This window comes from Elephas maximus, chromosome 5 (assembly GCF_024166365.1).
Source record: "Elephas maximus indicus isolate mEleMax1 chromosome 5, mEleMax1 primary haplotype, whole genome shotgun sequence".
NCBI classification, from domain to species: Eukaryota; Metazoa; Chordata; class Mammalia; order Proboscidea; family Elephantidae; genus Elephas; species Elephas maximus.
The window spans coordinates 119,467,275-119,487,684 of NC_064823.1; the positions used below are offsets into that span (position 1 = coordinate 119,467,275).

The window sequence follows — 20,410 nt, forward strand, 5'->3', positions numbered from 1 at the left end:
GAGAAAACCTGGGGATGAGATGGGGGAGAACAGGTGATAGACCAGGAAGCAGTGGGCAGACACACACAGGCAGGGGTCAGAATCTTGGCTCTGCCGTAGGACCTCTCTGCAATTCAGTTTCCTTACTGTGCAGTAGCTATGCCATGGGGTGATCTTGAGGAAAGGACATATAAATAAAGGGCCTGCCATGTGGTACACATGTCGTCACAACATGCAGTTAGTTGCTTTTCTAGTTTCACATGTTTTTCTAATATGTGGAAAGGAAGTCCTGCTAAAGGAATTTCAGGCAGCAGCAGATAGGTTGTAGAGGCATTTTTGCGGGCTGCGGTAGTACTCTTTACGTATCCCTGAGCTATCCCCCACTGCCAGGAAAGGCCAGTCTCGTAGAGTTGGGACTTGCTTTCAGCCAGTGTTTCTCACCTCCGGGTAGGCATGAGAGCAGCCTTGTCTTGTCAAAATACACTTTCTGGGCTCCAAACCAGACCTACTGCCCAGGTATGTGCCTTTTGGAAAAGCTTCCCAGGTGCTCCTGATGCTACCTGGGACGACTTCTAGTGTGTTTCAAATGTGATTCAATTCACAGAAACTTAACTTGGATGTAGCCTGTTAGGGATACGGCAGTGGTTTTCTGAGAATAGAGCATGCTTTTGCCACCTCTGCCTCAGTAGTGAGTATGGGGAGTAATGCTTTCATAGCTAACATAATAGTTAACTCAAGTGCTTTTATACATATTAACTCATCCAGTCCTCCTCACAACAACCCTATGAGTTAGGTGCCATCATTATGCCCCTTCTTTGTGATATAGAGCCTTGGTGGTACAGTGGTTAAGCATTTGGCTGCTAACTAAAGGTAGGCAGATCAAACCCACCAGCTGTTCCACGGGAGAAAAGTGTGGCAGTCTGCTTCTGTAAAGATTACAGCTTTGGAAACCCTATGGGGCAGTTCTGCTCTATCCTGTAGGGTCGCTATGTGTTGGAATCGACTCAATGGCAGTGGTTTGTGGGTTGCATGACATGTCCAAAGTCACACAGCTACGATGGGATGGAGTCAGGTTTTGAATCTAGGTGGTCTGGCTCCACAGTCAGTGCCCTTGTGCCCTTGTCCACCTCTCTTAATTACAGGAAGGGTTTCTTAGAAATGGTCTTTGGATTCTGTGGCTCTTCATCTAAACCAAACCAGTTCCCGTCAGGTTGATTCTGACTCATGGCAATCCCGTGTGTGTCAGAGTAGAACTGTGTTCCATAAGGTTTTTAATGGCTGATTTTTCAGAAGCAGACCGCTAGTCCTTTCTTTCGAGGTGCCTCTGGATGGACTCCAGTTTCCAACCTTTACATTAGCAGTTGAGAGCATTAACTATTTGCACAACCCAGGGACTCCAGCCCTTATCTTAAAAACAAACAAACAAACAAAAGCAACCCTATTGCTGTCCAGTCATTCCAAGTCATACCGACCCTATAGGATGGAGTAGAACTGCCCCATAGCATTTCCAAGGAGAGCCTCATGAATTTGAACTGCCAACATTTTGGTTAGCAGCTGTAGCACTTAACCACTGTGCCTCCAGGGTTTCCAGCCCTTATTTAGGGCCATGGAAATTTGGTAAGAACCAGTAGCTTCTTTCTCTACTGACATGTAGTTCCTACTCTATTGTGCCTTGATATATCCTGCCCAGGTCCAGATTTCAGGAGCACTCATACTTTTTTTCATACATCAGAGCAGTTGTGTGTGCTGGCTTGGAGGGGTGGTGGTAATGGTGGAGCAAATTTCCAAATCTCGCTTAACATATTCCCTCCTTCTGCACTCTCACCTATTATTAAAGTGTCTGGGATTAGCTTGCTCCAAGGGTGAAAAATTGGATTCATTTCTTTGGCTCCATTTACTATATAGCTAAAATAATATACTAAGCGCTTTTTGAGGGTAGATGGTCCTTTGAGAAAACCTGAGGAGAATGGCTTTCCTTTCATCCGTGCTTGGTAGAGAACAGAACATGGCTCCCAAGGGTCTGTGTGCATGCTGCTTTAACAAGCCTGGGGTTAGATGGTTGTTTGAGGAGGGCTTTCTTACTGAATTCTTTGTAACCTGGATAGATGTTTAAAATAGTTTAGGGAATACTTGCCTTTGACTCACTGACCTGCCCAAACTGGAAAATTGTAGAGCCCTCAGGCAGATGTTCTTGTTAGTTGCCGTCCAGTCAGTTCTGACTCACGGTGATCCCGTGTTTGCAGAGTAGGACTGCTCCATAGGATTTTCAAAGCTTTGACCTTTTGGAAGCAGATTACCAGGCTTTACTTTGGAGGTGCCTTTGTGTGGGTTTGAACCACCAAAGACTACTACTGTATTTTTGCACAATAATGTACATGTTAAACATTTTTTGCCAGCTGCGCAACCCCCTCACATGTTATTTTCCTAAGCATGCTGTGTATGTTATTTATGTGGGCATGTTATTTGCAAAAAATATGGTAATCTTTTGGTTAGTAATCCAGTGCTTAACCATTTGCACCACCCAGGGCCACTTGCTGTGTGCTAAAATCATCACTTATCTTTGCTCCACGGGAAGGTCGTGGTTCCTGCTTTGTAGAGGAGGAAATGGGCTCTGAAAGGTAAATGATGAGTCCTGAGATCGCATAGATAATAAATGGGGCAGTCAGGATTTGAACTTGTTTGTTTCAGACTCCATTGCCCATGTGCTTTCAACAGTACTTCACCCACTCTTCTGTGGAAGAAAATCGTGCATTCTGCTTCACTGCAGACATTACTTTGCCAAATAAGTTTTTTTTTTTTTCCCTTAACAAGAGGATTTTCATTAAAATGAAATAAGTAAATAAAATAAAACACTGCTAAGTGTCCTGAAGGAAACCCTGCTGGCGTGGTGGTTAAGTGCTGTGGCTGCCAACCAAAGGGTCAGCAGTTCGAATCTGCCAGGTGCTCCTTGGAAACTCTATGGGGCAGTTCTACTCTGTCCTGTAGGGTTGCTATGAGTCGGAATCGACTCGACAGCACTGGGGTTTTTTTTTTTTTTTTTAAGTGTCCTGAAATGAAAAGAAATGAGTGAATGAGTGAAGCAGGACTGTGACTGATAAATAGGAGTGTAGTTGTTGATAGTGGCACAGAGACACCCCTCTTCCTCTTGTGTATTCAGGAGCTTTGAGAATTTGCTTTTGAGCAGATCTGCTGGAGATTCTTTTTCTCTTTTGTTAAAAATGATGCATCACAGTATCTGGACCATGAAGTGGTGATTTGTATTTGTAATTACATTTAATTCCTGTCTTCTTGATTTTTTTCCTGAATTAATTGTATCTCTTAGTCTCCTTTTTCTTTTTTTCCCCACCCTTTCTTTCTAGGAGAAGGTTTTGCTTGCCAGTATTATTTGGCTTAAGATGAATAACATATGTGAGGTAAAAAGTTCAGATTTCTTTGAAGAAGCCTGAGAACAATTAATAAAGCCATATCCATCAATTTATGAACAACTAAAATATAGGATGAGCCTTTCAGTAAATGTTGTTTTAACACTTACGGTTTCATTTCCAATTCAGCTATTATAGATGCCCTGAGGAAACAAACACAGGAGAAAATAAGATGTGATCACATTAATTATGATTTCGCTTCTGTGGCTAAATAGATTTTTAGCTAGCACTGGACTCGTTTCTTAATTAAACAAATATTTCTTGAGGGCCTGAGATCTGCCAAACCATGTATTTGCCGGTGACTTGATTTCATCTGTTTCTTGGGTGATAACTCCATTTGTGCTGTGAGTTGGTTTTAAAATTCTTAGCAGCAGCTCTCAGCATAATTTATTAGGCTAGCATTTAGAAATGTTGTTCCATGAAAACCCATATTTCCTCATGCTTGAAGGGTAACACCATGTCTGCTTGTCTGTCTGTGTAGTCTGTCTGTGTGGTGTGTCTTTTGGGTGCCTTTTGGATTCTCTCTTACTCCCTTCCTTTGTCTGTCCTTCTTGGCTAGGCAGAAATAGTACTAAATTTTTTTTTTTTTTTTACTTGAATAGATCAGTGTTTCCGTAGATCATCAGCACCCATCATCATTGGGGTGCGTGTTAAAAATACATTCTTGTTCCCCACCCAAGAATTTGAATTTGAGAATTGCTGAAATGGAGTTTATGTGATCACTGTTTTATTTTTAAACTATTGGTAGAATGTTCTGTTTCTCTTTGAAAAAGAGAAAAAAAAAAAAAAGGTAATCTTATTTTCCCCCCCCGAGTTGATTACTCTGATGCAAAATAAATAAATAACATTTCTGAATATGAATCCTGGAGCTATGTTTCAGAATTTGAGAAACTTTCATTAGATTTTTGTTGAAATGTGAAGTGGTATTTCAAGCACTGTAGATATCCTCAAATTACTAACAAAATGTCAAATTACTTGATTGTATATCTTAATATAAAGTTTAATGATGACCAGACTCTTTAATTTTAAATCTTAGTTCAAACTATAATTTAAAATGAGTCACGTAAGTCACAGAGTTGGACTGGGTAGCAAGACTGGATAGACTTTGGTTTCTGGTCTCTGTCACTTAACTACGGGGTTCCAGACAAGCCTTTTACATGCTGTGGGCCCCTGTGTGTTCATCTGTCCTATAAAGGGTTGCATGGATGTGTTGAGGAGTCCCTGGGTGGAGCAAACAGTTAACCCGATCAGCTGCTAACTGAAAGTTTGGTGGTTTGAGTTCACCCAGAGGTGCCTGGAAAGGCCTGGTGATCTACTTCTGAAAAATCAACCATTGAAAATCCTATGGACACACCTGGGCTTCCCATGAGTTGGAATCGACCTGATGACAGCTGGTTTTGTTTATGGTTGTGCTGTGATCTCCCGGTTCTGATCAAGTTGGACCCTGCGGGAAGAGAAGCATAAGATGCTGACATATGTTGGAGAGACTAGTTTTCTCTTGGCAGTGGAGCTTTTAAAATGCGGTATCTGAAGGTTGAAGGAAATATAGTCCATAGAGAATATGAGTATAAAAGTTTAAAAATAAATGACTGGGAGTTTCTTGTACTCATTCAGAAAAACAATGCTGTATCCTCCCCCCAAAACTATCAAATGATGTATAGCATTGGGCAAATATGCTGCAAAAGACGTCTTTAAAGTGTTAAAAAGCAAAGAAGTCACTTTGAGGACTAAGGTGTGTCTGACTCAAGACATGGTATTTTCAATCATCTCATTATGCATGCAAAGGCCAGACAGTGAATAAGTAAGACCAAAGAAGAATTGATGGCTTTGAATTATGGTGTTGGTGAAGAATATTGAATATACATACCACGGACTGCCAGAAGGTTGAACAAATCTGTCTTGGAAGAGTTACAACCAGAATGTTCCTTAGAAGGGAGGATGGTGAGACTTCTGGTCCCCATGTTATCAGGAGGGACCTGTCTCTGGAGAAGGTCATCATGCTTGGTAAAGTAGAGGGTCAGCAAAAAAGAGGAAGACCTTCAATGAGATAGACTGACACTGGGGCTGGAACGATGAGCTGAAGCGTAGCAACAATTGTGAGGATGGTACAGGACACGGCATTGTTTTGTACTATCGAGTGGCTATGAGTCTGAACCCACTCAACGGCACCTGACAACAGCAACGTTCCCCCCCAAAATTTCTGGTTATTGAAACTGAGGCAGGAAATAGACTTCTTTAAGGAAAGAACTACTCTTTGTTTGACACGTTTTATTTGTTGTACTCTTGTTGGATACATTTGTGCTATTTTATAAATTCTAGTAGAAGGGGTTGATGGTGGTAGCTGGACCAAGTAGTGTTTCTACTTGTCCGACATATTAGAAACCACTTCTGTTGAGGGTAAAGAAACAAAGCATGCTCCCCTAAAATATTAATCATGGTTGACCTAATTCAAACAGCTGGAGAATTGGGAAGATATTGAAATTTAGCAAATGATTTCTTGCTTATGCTATTGTATTCCATTCTATCTATCCATTTACAGAGAGAATGATGAATGTATCAAAGGTGGCAAATATATAAAGACCAGTGTTTGTTAAATCTTGGTAATTTATGGACCTCTTTACTTAAAGGAAAAAAAAATCTCATAAGTCTCCAGTATTGACATAAATATTTTTATTATGAAGTAGTTTAAATATGCCCCATCATAAAACTAGGTATAAACTCCTTAGGCTCCTAGCTCTTATGTAACTATAAAACAATGACAAATTTATAGAGTAAATTCAAACAAGACTACAAAAACCAATAAAATCCAAATTAGCATTAATGTGACAGATAATTTTATTTGACTAGAATTAAACCTCTCCTTGAAAATGTGATTGTGTTTTTGATAGCTGAAGTGCCATTTGTTTTGAGATCTGTGTGAAACTCAGTTCTCCCTCCATTTCCCTGTATTCAAACCTTCCTTCATATAAAGCACCATTTTTTGGGCAGGAGTGCATGACTTAGGTTTTAATTATGCCTCATTTATTTGGCCTTGATGGTTAAAATTATTCTATTTGATGTCAAGTGGAATAGAAATGTAAATACAAACTCATTTTGGATCAAGCAAGAAGTTGTGGACTTGGTGCCTAGTTGTATCTGGGGTAGTGGAGGAGCAATAGGCTTCATTGGCATCTGCAGTATTGAGTCTCAGATTTAGGTTAGAGTTAATGATGCCATCAGCAAAAAATGGAACAAAGGAGGAAAAGTAGCTTTGGGCTAAGATGACTGGCTTATGACTTGAATTTCTGGCAGTGTGGTGGACTGAAGACTCTGACACACTTTCCCACTGCAAAGTAACTATATGGGTATACAGGAACTAATACATCTCCAAGATCTCCCCCCTCAATTAGACCAATCAGCCATCAGAAGGTGAGGTAAAACTAAAGCTGTGGACTTTGTGTGTAAGCAAACACAAAAGGCAGCTTGCCCTAAGGGCAAATGTTGATATCAGTCCTGGGGTTGGAGACTAAGCCGTGGACCAGTGGTAAGATAGAGGACCCTACTTTACACTAAACCCATTGCCATTGAGTCTATTCTGACTCATAGTGACCCTATAGGACAGAGTAGAGCTGCCCAATAGGGTTTCCAAGGCTGTAAATATTTATGGAAGCAGACTACCACATCCTTATCCCATGGAGCAGCTGGTGGGTTTGAACCACCAATCTTTTAGTGAGCATCCTGAATGCTTTAACCACTGTGCCACCACACTAGCACCCGTAAAAGGAGCTAAAATGGTCTCAAGTGTATAGTGTCCCTTGATTTCTGGCAGAAGCAAATGCAAGTCCTTTCTGGAGAAAGGCATCCCTGTTTAGACCCTAGGATTCTCCTGATTAAGATCAACCAATTGTGAGCTCAAAATAAATCTCCAATCCTATTAGAAAACAAGCCACCAGGAGTGAGAGTCAACAGAAGCAAAAAAGAAAAATAGATTTAGAACCCCAATGCTTCAAATATTAGAATTATCTGATACAAAATATTAAATATTTGTGTTTGAAATGTTTTAAGAAATAAAAAATATGTAATATTAAATTAATGCAAATATCATTAGGTTATAAAAATTGACCAGGCAGATTTGAAAACAAAACAACACTTAAGGAAAAAAATAATCATGGAAATGAAAAACCCAACAGATTACATACAGCTGAAGAAAGAATTAATGATCTAGAAAAAAGATTTCAAGAAATTAACCAAAATGCAGCATAGAAACAAGGAGATGAAAAAAATGAAGGTGCAGTCAAAGGATATAAAGCCTAGAATGAGACCTATTCAGATTCCCAGAAGGAGATAATAGAACAAATGGAAGGAGACAATATTTGAAGAGCTAATTGATGAATAATTTCCAGAGAGAGTTTATGAAGTATATGAATGACTAGTGTTCCTTAAATCCAAGTAATTTATGGACAGATAAGGAAGCATAACATTTCTAGTTGCTGTTGAGTCAGTTTCGACTCATGATGACCCCATTGGTTACAGAGTAGAACTGCTTCTTAGGGCCTTCTTAGGTGTAATCTTTAGAGAAGCAGATCACCAGGTGTTTCTTCCTTGGAGCTGCTGGGTAAGTTTGAACTGCCAACTTTTAGATTAATAGCTGAAAGCAAACCATTTATGCCACGCAGGGACCTTAGCATAACATATACTGAGTATAAATAAAATGAAATCCACACTTAAATACGTAGAGAAATTGCAGTATACCATGATCAAAAAGTTGATCTTAAGACTATCAAGCAATAAAAGACATCACTCATAAGAGAATAGTAGACTAACAGCTGACTTCTCAACACAACAATGAAAGCTGGAAAAGAGTGGAAAAATATCTTCCAGATGCTACAAGAAAATACTGTCAATTGTATACCCTGGAAAACTATCATTCAAAAAGAAGAAAAAATATACTTTCAGAAAATACAGAGTGTGTAACATTACACAAATTATTTGACCTCTCAGTGCCTCATAGTAATAGTTCTTGCCTTAGGTTCAATGTGAGGATTAATGGAAAACACTTAGCAAAACCAAACCAAACCAAACCCAGTGCCGTCGAGTCGATTCCGACTCATAGTGACCCTATAGGACAGAGTAGAACTGCCCCATAGAGTTTCCAAGGAGCTCCTGGTAGATTCAAACTGCTGACCCTTTGGTTAGCAGCTGTAGCACTTAACCACTATGCCGCCAGGGTTTCAGCTTAGCAAAACAGTTACCCATTATTATTTTTAAAAAATTCCAATACTTTTTTCAATAAGGAAAGATAGTAAATTTTACTGTATTCTCCAACCATGGCTGCATATCAGCATCATTTGAGGACATTTAAAAAATACAGATTCTCAGGTACTACTTCACAGCACCTGGGTTTCGAACTTTGCATTTTTCATAGGCACCCCAGGTTTGGGAACCCTTGTTCTGAATGGAGCTGAGTAGCATTTTGGTCACTTTTACCTGGATATTGACTTTTTTCCTTGTTATGTAATATTTTGAACTCTTGCTCTTAGTATTTGTTGAGAACATGAGTATTCAGGTTATTGATCCTAAAGAGTAAACCATGTGTGAATCTTCTCCCCTGTTCCATCCTTGCCCTCTCTCCCCACTTCTATCATTCTCTCCCTAGCCCCTCCATCCTTCCCATATTGAATTTTTGAGCAGCAGGGTTGATAGTGCCCTAGACAACCTAGTTCTCAGGACTTAAAAAGAGAATTCTTTTTTAAGTAAAACAGATTTTTTTTTTTTTTAAAGAAAATTTCCTAAGGCAGATATTTGGCATGTTAAAATTAAACTTGAGTTTAGTTTCTAAAACAAATAATTCAACCTTTTTAGCCCTTTAAAAAATGACTGTGGAAAATATTTCTAACACAACTGATATCTCCCTTCTTAAAACTGGGGTTGTTACTGGATAGGTTCCAGTATGTGTTCCTTTTCCTTACGAAGAAAAAAAAAAAGTGTGGGGGGAGTTTTTTCATGCCAAAACATACATAAATTATAACCCCTCAAGCCAAGAGTGTCTTTCATATGGTGGCAGTTAAATGTGCCCTGGAGATTAAAATAAGAAATGAAACACTTACTGTGTTTAGATGGAATAGAATATTACTTTAAATTTTTGTGTGTACATATATTGGATGACGTGTGGCTTTTACCAGTGACTTTAATACAAAAAGTAATTGTATTGCAGTAAAGGCAGCGCTGCTTAAATCTATTTAGTACATGCATTTTACATTTCATATGTATGAGGAATGACTGAAAAGCCAGTTCCATTAGGGCAGAAACTGTCCAGTGCTAAATCCCTAGCACCTAGAATAGTGCCTGGCATATAACAAGTGTTCAATAAATGTGTACTAAATGAGTGAGCTAACAAAGAACTAGAACTAAAAACCACATCTACCACCTTTCACTGATAAACTTACTCAGGGACTTGTTGTAAAGGTAACAATACCTGATACTAGTTAGGTATCTTGGCTGGGGGTGGGGGCAGTGGTGTTTCTGTGATAGAATTTTCGCTTTTCATCTAGGAGACCCAGGTTCTATTCCCAGCCGGTGTACCTCAAGCGCAGCCATCACTCATCTATCAGTGGTGGATTGCAGGTTGCTATGATGCTGAACTGGCTTCTGCGAAGCTGAAACAGAGTAGGAAGACCAGGAAGAAAGACCTGGTAGTCTACTTCCAAAAAATCAGCCCTTGAAAACTGTGTGGATCACAATGGTCTAATCCCATTGTACAAAGTGTCACCATGAGTCAGGGGCTGGCTCAGGGCAGTTCACAACAGTCTTGGCTAGGGACCACCTCACGTATTCCAGTAGCCCTCTGTGCTTCCAAATCAGACTGTACTGTAGATCCTTGAAGGCAGGGACTGTGTTTCTCTTGTTCATGGTTGTATCCACAGTACCGTATCTAGCACATAGTAGTTTCTTAGTTAATATTTGTTGAATGAATACATCGTACTTTATAGTTTCTATATTGCTTTCTTATTTGGTTTAATTAGTTTGACAACCCCATGAGAATGGCGGATACTGTCATCTCAGTTTTCCAGATGATGTAAAAAAGTAAAGAGGCTATATTAGTTAGCCTAGAAACCTCCCCCCCCCGCCCCCACTTTTTTTCTTCCCAGGGAAAAGGAATACATACTGGAATCTATCTAACACCAAGTCCAGTTTTAACAGGGAAATATTAGCTGTACAGAGTAGGGCTGCCCCCACAGGGTTTTCTTGGCTGTACTTAATCTTTACAGAAGCAGGTCTTTATCCTGCAGAATTGTTGAGTGGGTTCAAACTGCCAATCTTTCGGTTAACAGCTGAGTGCTTAACCATTGCACCACCAAGGCTCTTTATTTTTATTTTTTTAAGTAGTCCTTATCATTCAAACAATCTATACTTTCCTAAACATTTCAAGATGTACATTTATCAATATCGTGAATCTTAGTTTTTAAAGATAAATATCTAAAGCTATGAGAGGAATGTTCTCCAGCATATTTCAACAGTGCTGAATAGGCTTGGTTGATATTTCTGAAATTAGGTTTAGGAAGGAGAAACTGAAACCTTCCTTGTTACATTAGAAAAGTAGGGGGAGGGAAATGGTGGCAGCATTTGAGTGCACATTTTACCAAAGCCATGTCACTGAAGCCGAAGACCAAACAACACCCAGCCAAGGTTCCAAGTAAGAAAGGATTAAAAAAAAAAACCAAAAAACTATTAATTTTATTTCTATTTAGTCTTCTATTCTAAAAGATTATAATATGGAGACTTCAGCAAGATTTTATCCAATTTGTAATTAGTAGGTCAGAGTTCATCCTACCAAACTGCTAAATTTAAACTTAAGATCATTATCCTACCGATGACTTGAGTTACTTGAATATAGCCAGCACAAAGCTTTGATTTCATTGTGAAATATCAACAAGAATCTAATTCCTTTTGCCTGCCGTGGACATTCATCTTCAGTATTAGAACTGAGTCATGGAAGGGAATAAATTGCCAGTATTGTGTCCCTTCCAGCACCCAGGCATGTAAATATATGGTGGGAGTTCAGGAGCAGCTTTCAGTCCTTAGTGTCTTCTCAGATGATGTGGGACAGAGCCATTGTGTTTGTTTGGGCTCTTACAGAGTGAGCCCTCTCTCCCGCCATCCCTCCATGCGGCTTTTTTTGTTTGCAACCCCACAGTCCATGCCTTTATTGTCCTGCTGCAGAGCAGGGAGAGTGGAAAAGAAGTGAGCTCAATAAAGGCCTTTCAGTGTGCAGTTCTTAGTTGGTCATTGCCCTTGGTTCCCTCACTATTCACATCATTCTGTTATAGTCTTAGCTTTCCGATTGGGGTGATGTGGACACCATAGGTGGACACTAAAAAAGAAGAGGATATGAGCAATATTTGTGAATTCACAATAATTGTGAAGAAAAGAGAAAAACTCTGCTCACTCTAAAAAAAAAAAAAAGCCCAGTGTAAGCTTGTGTCAAATAAGACATGAAGTATTCGATTTTTTTTATTTTAGCACTTAGTGATGCTGTTGGTTTCTAATTTTTAGATCCACTGATGTCTTTCCTCTAAGACTCAGGTCATTTTGGGAAAAAAAGGGTAGGACTCGATGCCATAAATCACTTATTTCCATACAGGGGTGTGCATGTGTGGTTCCTGTCTGTTGTGGGTGGCTTGATCCCAGTGTAGTTTTATCTTGTTGAAAACCTTTTCTCCTGCCTCAAACAGTGGACTATGCTGTTATCAGCAGAGCGAGCACTAGGACCAGAGAGCTTTCGGGGTGACAGACAGTTTCTGTTCAGGACACCTGCTGCCCGAACGCACAGTACAAGTATTGTTTCTCTGGGTGAACGTGTTCTGGGCAGAACCAGCTCCTTGTTAGCCTGGGTCACTTTTTTCCTGCATGCATTTCATTTTTGGCATAACATTTCTGTTTTGTTCTTCTGGTTTTGCTGATGCGCGTTTGACACAGGCATGGGATCTGTACACACTTTATTTCCAGGAGTGCTTGCCGAGATGTTGTGGTGTGGAAGGAGTGCTTGGTTAAGGTAGTGCCAGATGATCTGGACCTTCCTCCCTGCTCTACTGGCTGTGCAGCCTTGGGAGAGTCCTCCTGTCTCTCTGGGCATCAGTGTCCTCATCCGTAAATTGAGGGTGTTGAGTTTCTTGGGGAGCCCTGGTGGCGTCGTGGTTAAAAGCTCAGAGGTTAACCAAAAGGTTGGCAGTTCGAACCCACCAGCTGCTCCTTGGAAACCCTATGGTGTAGTTCTGCTCTATCCTATAGGGTCGCTATGGGTTGGCATCGACGGCAACTAGTTTTTTGGGGGTTTCTTGGAGTAATAGATTGCCAAGTTCCCTTGGCATTAAAATTTCACCATTGTGTTTTGTGGGGGACCAGGGGTTTCGGAAATAGAACATGGCGAGGTTTGTTAGCGTCCATGTTCCTATAAAAACCGTTACCAGCGGCAATTGTACAGCATGGCCAGTGATTGGTAGCAGAGTTTGGAAAAGGTAGAGATCCTGAGGGATGCGGTAGCTAAGGGAAGGGAATAACTATGGAGTCTTCTCCTGTCCTCTTTGTGGCAGGTTTGCAGAATAAGAAATTAAATGTCATTTCTAGGAAAGAAGCCCTGGTGTTGCAATGGTCAAGTGGTCGATTGCAAACTGTAAAGTTGGCAGTTTGAATTCACCTAGTGGCTCCACGGGAGAAAGACCTTGTAATCTGCTCTGGTAAAGGTTAAAAAACCAAAAAACCCATTGTCATCGAGTCGATTCCAACTCATAGCCACTCTGTACGACGGAGTAGAACTGTCCCATACGGTTTCCAGGGGGCACCTGGTGGCTTTGAACTGCTGACCTTTTGGTTAACAGCCGTAGCTCTTAACTACTGTGTTACCAGGGTTTCCAAAGTTAAGGTTACTGCCTAGAAAATCCTATGGGCAGTTCTGCTCGGTCACATGGGTTCACTATGAGTCAAAATTGACTCAACAGCACACAACTGCATGTACATGGAAAGTACTGCTGTTCAACTCTGGAAATGTTATTCAATACTTGATTTTTAAACGTCTAAGTTAACTTCTAAGTGCAGATAAATGAAGACTTATCTATTAGCACTTCTTGTGTTATATTCCCATATTCTTAAAAAAATTAAAAAATTCTAATTCTATAAGCAATACGTATTAATTGTAGAAAATTTGGAAAATATCAAGAAGGAAATACAAATCACTTCTAATCTTATGTCCCAGAAATAGCTATTGTTCACATTTTGGCCTGTCTGTATTACATGCATTCAGTTTACAGGACAAAATGGGATCATACCATACATACATAACTCGATGTCTTTTTTTTTTTTCCTGCTGTGTTCCTTTTAAGATGATTTTTTGGGACTGAGATTTCAAATGAAGGTAGAGACTAATGTAATATTGTAGTTGACACCATTGTGACAGGTCTGTTTGACTTACAGAAATAGGATTATGGACTGACAAAAAAACCAAAACCAAACCCAGTGCTGTCAAGTTGACTCCGACTCACAGCGACCCTATAGGACAGAGTAGAACTGCCCCATAGAGTTTCCAAGGAGCACCTGGTGGATTCGAGCTGCCGTCCCTTTGGTTAGCAGCCGTAGCACTTAACCGCTACGCCACCAGGGTTTCCTTATGAACCCAGTGTGTGAAAACAGCATTTGGCCTCTTCCCTCTTGCATAGGCTTTCGGCTTTCAGCATTCAGCATAGATGATGTTATAATGCTTTATTTTCTATTACCTCTTATTTTTTCACCGATTGCTTTTATGAGATTCTTGCATTTGAGTTTTCTGTGCCAGAATTGCTTGCTGCAGCATCATTGAGCATGAATTATTTTAATTCTGTGCTTCTGGACACCTCGTTTTCTCAAGCTGAAGTGTGTTGGCTAGAGTGGACCAGGCCACACATTTGACAAGTAACAGTACAGTTTGGAGGTTCCTTTTGCCTGGATATATAGTATACATTTGATATTTATGATTCACTTGTCGAATATTGGTTTCATATATCACTTCCTTTACCAGGAAATGAAAGATTATTTGTTTCCCCTTTGGGTTATTTAGCCTATAAAATTGTCTGGTCCACTGTTCACTTTGCATTAGAAGTGAGTTCTAAACTCTGACCGTATTTGAATTTTTTTTATGACCTTTCCTCTGTGTCTTCTGGTGGTGCTCTTTGAAGTTCTGAAATGTTTTTATATTTGATGGCAATTAAATCTGGGTCTCATTTTGCTTTTTTAAACATATTGAGCAAGTTAATTTTCTGTTTGAGTTCCTAAGGGTAATGATTCCAGCCCTCTGTGTCCCAGGAATTCAGCCTGAGCTCTGCCAGAACATTCCTGTGGTTTTCCACAGGGCAGATCAGTGTGTTCATGAAATTTTAGTTACAGCGCGTGTTTTCTGTGGTTAATTAAAACATCTGGCTTTAATTTTCCACAAATAGAGCATGGTCATTCGGTCAAACTTTTCAATGATTAAATTTTTCAGTCCTCCCTTCTGAATAACCTGTACTTGTCTTTAGGTCTCCTGATAAGCTGTTGTCTCTGTTCATTAATGGTTTTCAACATTTGGAAGGTGTTTGGGGTTATCCTGCCACTCATATACCCTTGAGAGAGAATGAAAGTTTGTGAACCTGAATCCTTATACTGGCTTCCGGCCTCTGCCCCTCCAGGTTGGAGCTGCTGTGGGTGAGCTCTGTGGTCCGGAGCCAAGCATGCTGTGGTCGGATCTGCCCAGCCGCGGAAGAGAAACATTTGCTGGATGGAAAATCCATAAAAGAAAGCTTCTGTGAAAGCCTGAGACAGAGGATAACTTAAGCAAAATCAGGTTGGTATGAGTGAAGATAGACTGGATAATGTGGATTGGGCTGCATAGGGAGAAGTTATTGTATTCATTCCATAAAGCATTTTTGAGACAACCAAAGATAATTATTCCCAGTTATCTGAGAGATTCGTAGGATCGTATAAATGGCAGATTTATCTTGACAGTCTTCTCTGTGTAGTGTGTTGTTATCTTCCTTTCCTTCTGTTCTCCTTCTCTTCCACCTCATCCCCCCTCTCATCTTCCTCTCAGAGAATAGAGAAAGATCTTCAGCACAAGTGTGTAAAAACCCACAACTTGGGGCCACCCATAACAACATCAACCTCGGCTTTACTTTGGATAGGAAGCAGTGTCCAGACTCAAGGACTTGGGCTGGTGTTGAATTGCTTTCAAAGACTTGTTCTTAGTTCTCTTTTCACACTATAAAGGATGAGTCAATGGAGACCTGATGTTTCTATTGGAGTCCTTCTGGCTGTGCTCCCTTGCCTGGCTTGGTAAGATTTTACTTATTCCTCCCTAACACCCCCCCACCCCCCAAAAAAACCCAAAAAAGCTAGCAACATATACACTTTTTTAAAAAATTGTGGTGAAGATACACATAACAAAACATATAGGAAATCAACAATTTCTACATGTACAATTCAGCGACATTGATTACATTCTTCAAGTTGTACAACCATTATCACTATCCTTTTACAAATTATTCCGTCACCATTAACATGTTTTGTCCTAGGCAAAAACTCCTCTTCTCCCCCTCCCTCTCACCCTTAGTAACCACTAATAATTTTCATTTCTATATGTTTGCCTATTTCATGTAAGTGAGATCATATAGTATTTGTCCTTTTGCGATTGACTTATTTTGCTCAGCATGATGTTTTCAAGGTTCATCCATGTTGTAGCATGCATATTTCTCTTTATGGCTGGTATTCCATTGTGTGCATGTACCACATATTGTTTATCCATTCATCAAGGGGCATTTCAGCTGTTTCCACTTTTTGGCTGTGGTGAAAAATGTTGCAATTAACATTAATGTACAGGTGTCTGTTTGCATTCCTACCTTCACTTCTTCTGGGTGTATACCTAGAATTGGAATTGCTGGGTCATATGGTAGTGCTGTGTTCACCTTCTTGAGGAACCACCAAACTGTTTTCTACAGTGGCTGTACCATTTGCAACACTTGACACTTTATTTATAATTTTTATTGTGCTTTGAGTGAAAGTTTACAAATCAAGTCAATCTCTCACACAAAAACCCATATACATCTTGCTACACACTCACAATTACTCTCCCCCTAATGAGACAGCCTGCTCTCTCCCTCCACTCTCTTTTTTTGTGTCCATTTCGCCAGCTTCTAACCCCCTCCACCCTCTCATCTTCCCTCCAGGCAGGAGGTGCCAACACAGTCTCAAGTGTCCACCTGATCCAAGAAGCTCACTCCTCACCAGCATCCCTCTCCAACCCAGTCCAATCCCTGTGTGAAGAGTTGGCTTTGGGAATGGTTCCTGTCCTGGGCCGACAGAAGGTCTGAGGGCTATGACCACTGGGGTCCTTCTAGTCTCAGTCATACCATTAAGCCTGGTCTTATGAGAATTCGGGGTCTGTATGCCACTTCTCTCCTGCTCCCTCAGGGGTTCTCTGTTGTGTTCCCTGTCAGGCAGCCATTGGTTATAGCCGGGCACCATCTAGCTCTTCTGGTCTCAGGATGAGGTAGTCTCTGGTTCATGTGGCTCTTTCTGCCTCTTGGGCTTGTAATTGCCTTTTGTCCTTGGAGTTCTTCATTCTCCTTTGATCCAGGTGGGTTGAGACCAATTAATGCATCTTAGGTGGCTGCTTGCTAGCGTTTAAGACCCCAGACGCCACTCTTCAAAGTGAGATGCAGAATGTTTTCGTAATAGATTTTATTATGCCAGTTGACTTAGATGTCCCCTGAAACCATGGCCCCCATACCCCTGCCGGTGCTACGCTAGCCTTCGAAGCATTCGGTTTATTCAGGAAACTTCTTTGCTTTTGGTTTAGTCCAATTGTGCTGACCTCCCCTGTATTGTGTGCTGTCTTTCCCTTCACCTAAAGTAGATCTTATCTACTATCTAATTAGTGAACACATACACTTTTGACAGCATGTGCATTTGACATTAAGAATTATTCGTATAGAATTGTGGGGAAAAAATGTCCTGAAAATAACAGGAGTATAAATAAATGCATAATGGCCTCTCTGTAGATCAGGAGAATGAAACAGCATGAGCAACCTCACATGTGGGAGTAAAGAGGAAAGTAATCCATTTAGAGAAAGTATACTGTGTAAGGATAAATAAAAAACACATTGCTGTCAAGTCAATTCCGACTCCTAGCAACCCTATAGGAGAGAGTAGAACTGCATCATAGGGTTTCCAAGGAGTGGTTGGTGGATTCGAACTGCTGACCTTTTAGTTAAGCAGCCGAGCTCTTAACCACTACACCACCAGGGCTCATGTGTAAGGATAGGCACTGCAAACAATTTCTATTGGATATTCAGTAGGTAACACAGCATTTATATGCATAACACATAGTCAGCAGGTAATAAGTATTCACTAGAAAAGGAGAGAGTAAACAGTCTTAAGAACCTATGAAATAGTGAACATTTGTTGTCTGCCTGCCCAGCATCCTTTCCCCCCATCTTTTATTAAATCACCTAGATTTTCCCTGGGTGAACACCCCTGCCTAAATTTCAGCCTGTGTAGTTAAGGGAGGTGACCCCACTGCCTCAGTTATGGGCATTTGACTTAATTTTGGCCAGTCAGGATCACAGTGATCAGTTTACAGAGGGGCCCTGGCACTTTTGTTGAAACTATTAGGAAAATGTTTTTTCCTTTTTGTGCATTTGCTAACCTGGAGCTGCTAGTGGCCAGTTATGGAAAGTCTGTCTGAGAATGAAGCCAAGAGAGGAAATCAGAGCAGGGAGATGAGGGAGAAGAGGTGGGAAGGGAGGGGCGGACATACAGACACACATACACACCATACACACCACACACACATCACACATACCGTGTACATGTACCACATATACCACACATCACACACACATACACCATGTATACACACTACACATACCACACACACAACACACACCACACCTAAACATGCATGCACATACAGAGCACAGACCACACACAGACCACACACCACACACGTACACACAAACACACACAACACATATGCAACAAGCACAGATCACACACCATACACATACTACCGCACACCACACACATACCACACACACCTCACACCACATACACACACATACACACCACACACATATACCACACACACTACACATACACACCACACACACCACAAATACCACATCCACCACACACACGACACACACACACCACACACATGACACACATAGACCACACACACCATACTCAAAACATACACCACACACCACGTGCACATGCTTACACACACACACCCCCCATGCATATACCACACACAGCACACACTCAAAATGTATGGTCCGTTTCACTTCCCTGGCAGGTTAGCCAATTAGCTGGAGTAAGTGTCTGTCACAACCAAAGACATCCTGATTGGTAAATGCCCTCTTTGTGTGAGGCCTTTGTATGAAATGGCTGTGGCATAGTCCCTGTCCTCAAGGGCTCCCAGTGTGTGGGGTAGGTTAGACAGGTATTCAGCTAGCTGACATAAAGTGTGAAAATGTATCCCTAGAGGCAAGAACAAAGTTCTGTGGGAGAAGAGATGGAGTTAGGAATTCTGCTAGCTAATGGAGGGACTAGCAGAGAGGGCTCTTGGGGAAGGTTGTAATGAGGAGGAAGCATTTAATTGGACAGATTAAAAAAGACAGATACTTATTATCTTAAAATGTAACCTCGAGCAAAGTGGACATACCTTTAGCACCGTCTGGCAAAAGATTGAGTTGATTGAGAGAAAGCAAAAATGTAAGACGTGCTTTTGTGTGTGGAGAGGAAGGTGATTATGTGTATCTTGAAAAATATGATGTGAACTTCCTCTGTCGGAGGCCATGTGATTGTCTCCTTCAAAGCTAGGTAGTATATATATTTAAATCGATGCCTCCTACATCTATTGAATGGGATAAAACACTGTTAAGGCTCTTTCTAGATCAAATAATTTGTGTCCAACCTAGGATACATGTTCTCAAAAATTAAATATATTGTAAATGCACTAATTCTTAAATTTTTTTGTACTTGTTTCCCAGTTTATTATGAGAAACCACACAGTGTGTGTTTTTATTTTATATGCTCAGAACAGTATTCAAACATCTGAATAGAAATGTTCCCGCGCCCCTCTCTATCTGCTTTTCTTGCCAACCAAAAGCTTCTGAAAATATGGCTAATATCGGTTTTTCTTAGTAAAAATCCTAAAATTTTTTGTTTTTTTTTTATTTTTGAATTTTTGGTGTATTCTTTGTAAGGAGAGGAAAAAAAAAAACCATCCTCATCAATTTAAACCACCAACTATTTATATTACTTGATGTTAGTTTGGGTTCTTATCATTATTCATATATCTATAAAGTTATAGTAATCAGCGGGTCCACACACTTAGGTTTTAATTTTCACCTTCGTTTATTTGACATCAATTTGCAATTACCTAGTCCAGTCAAAAACTGCCCAGTCAAAACTGATTATATTCCAGGCTAAGTGTTTTGGAGGTGATGTATCATTTATTAAGCTAGAATATCCAGTTTTGGACTCATCTTACTGATGTTGGATTTTTTTCTTTAGAAATTGATACTGTCCCTTTTATACTCTGAGTCTGTATGAATGTTGTAGGTATACTAGTCTAAGATTTACAAATAAAAAAATGAGCATCTTAGGACTTCTACAGAGACCTTGGGCCATTGGAAAAGAAAAATAATCTGAAATAATATGTTTTAAAAATTTATAAATAATGACCTTTGGCTGTTAATTGCTTTTTTCTTTTTAATTGTATCTATGCACATAAATTCAGTAACCATCAGAAATATTGTATTATTTTCAAGTTTAAAGGATACACTTTATAAATATGTACACACGTATAAGAACCCCACTATATATTTATTTGTATGTATATATATAAACACCTCTATCTTTATCACTATATCCCCATCTCCCAAATTTAAAGCAGGACTTTTCTCTCTCTTAAAATTCTTAAAATTGTAAGTCTTTTCACGTAGTGACTAAATTCTGTAAAT

General features: G+C 40.1%; 1 protein-coding gene across 8 annotated transcripts in view; it reads left to right on the forward strand.

The window, feature by feature from the left end:
• APBB2 (amyloid beta precursor protein binding family B member 2) overlaps window positions 1-20,410 on the forward strand; it is a 443,058-nt gene that overhangs the window by 66,871 nt on the left and 355,777 nt on the right. For all 8 annotated transcript variants that reach the window (XM_049886955.1, XM_049886954.1, XM_049886956.1 and 5 more), the window contains exon 2: window positions 15,074-15,228. The gene's annotated coding sequence lies outside the window, so the exon portion shown is untranslated. The remainder of the gene's footprint in view (window positions 1-15,073; window positions 15,229-20,410) is intronic.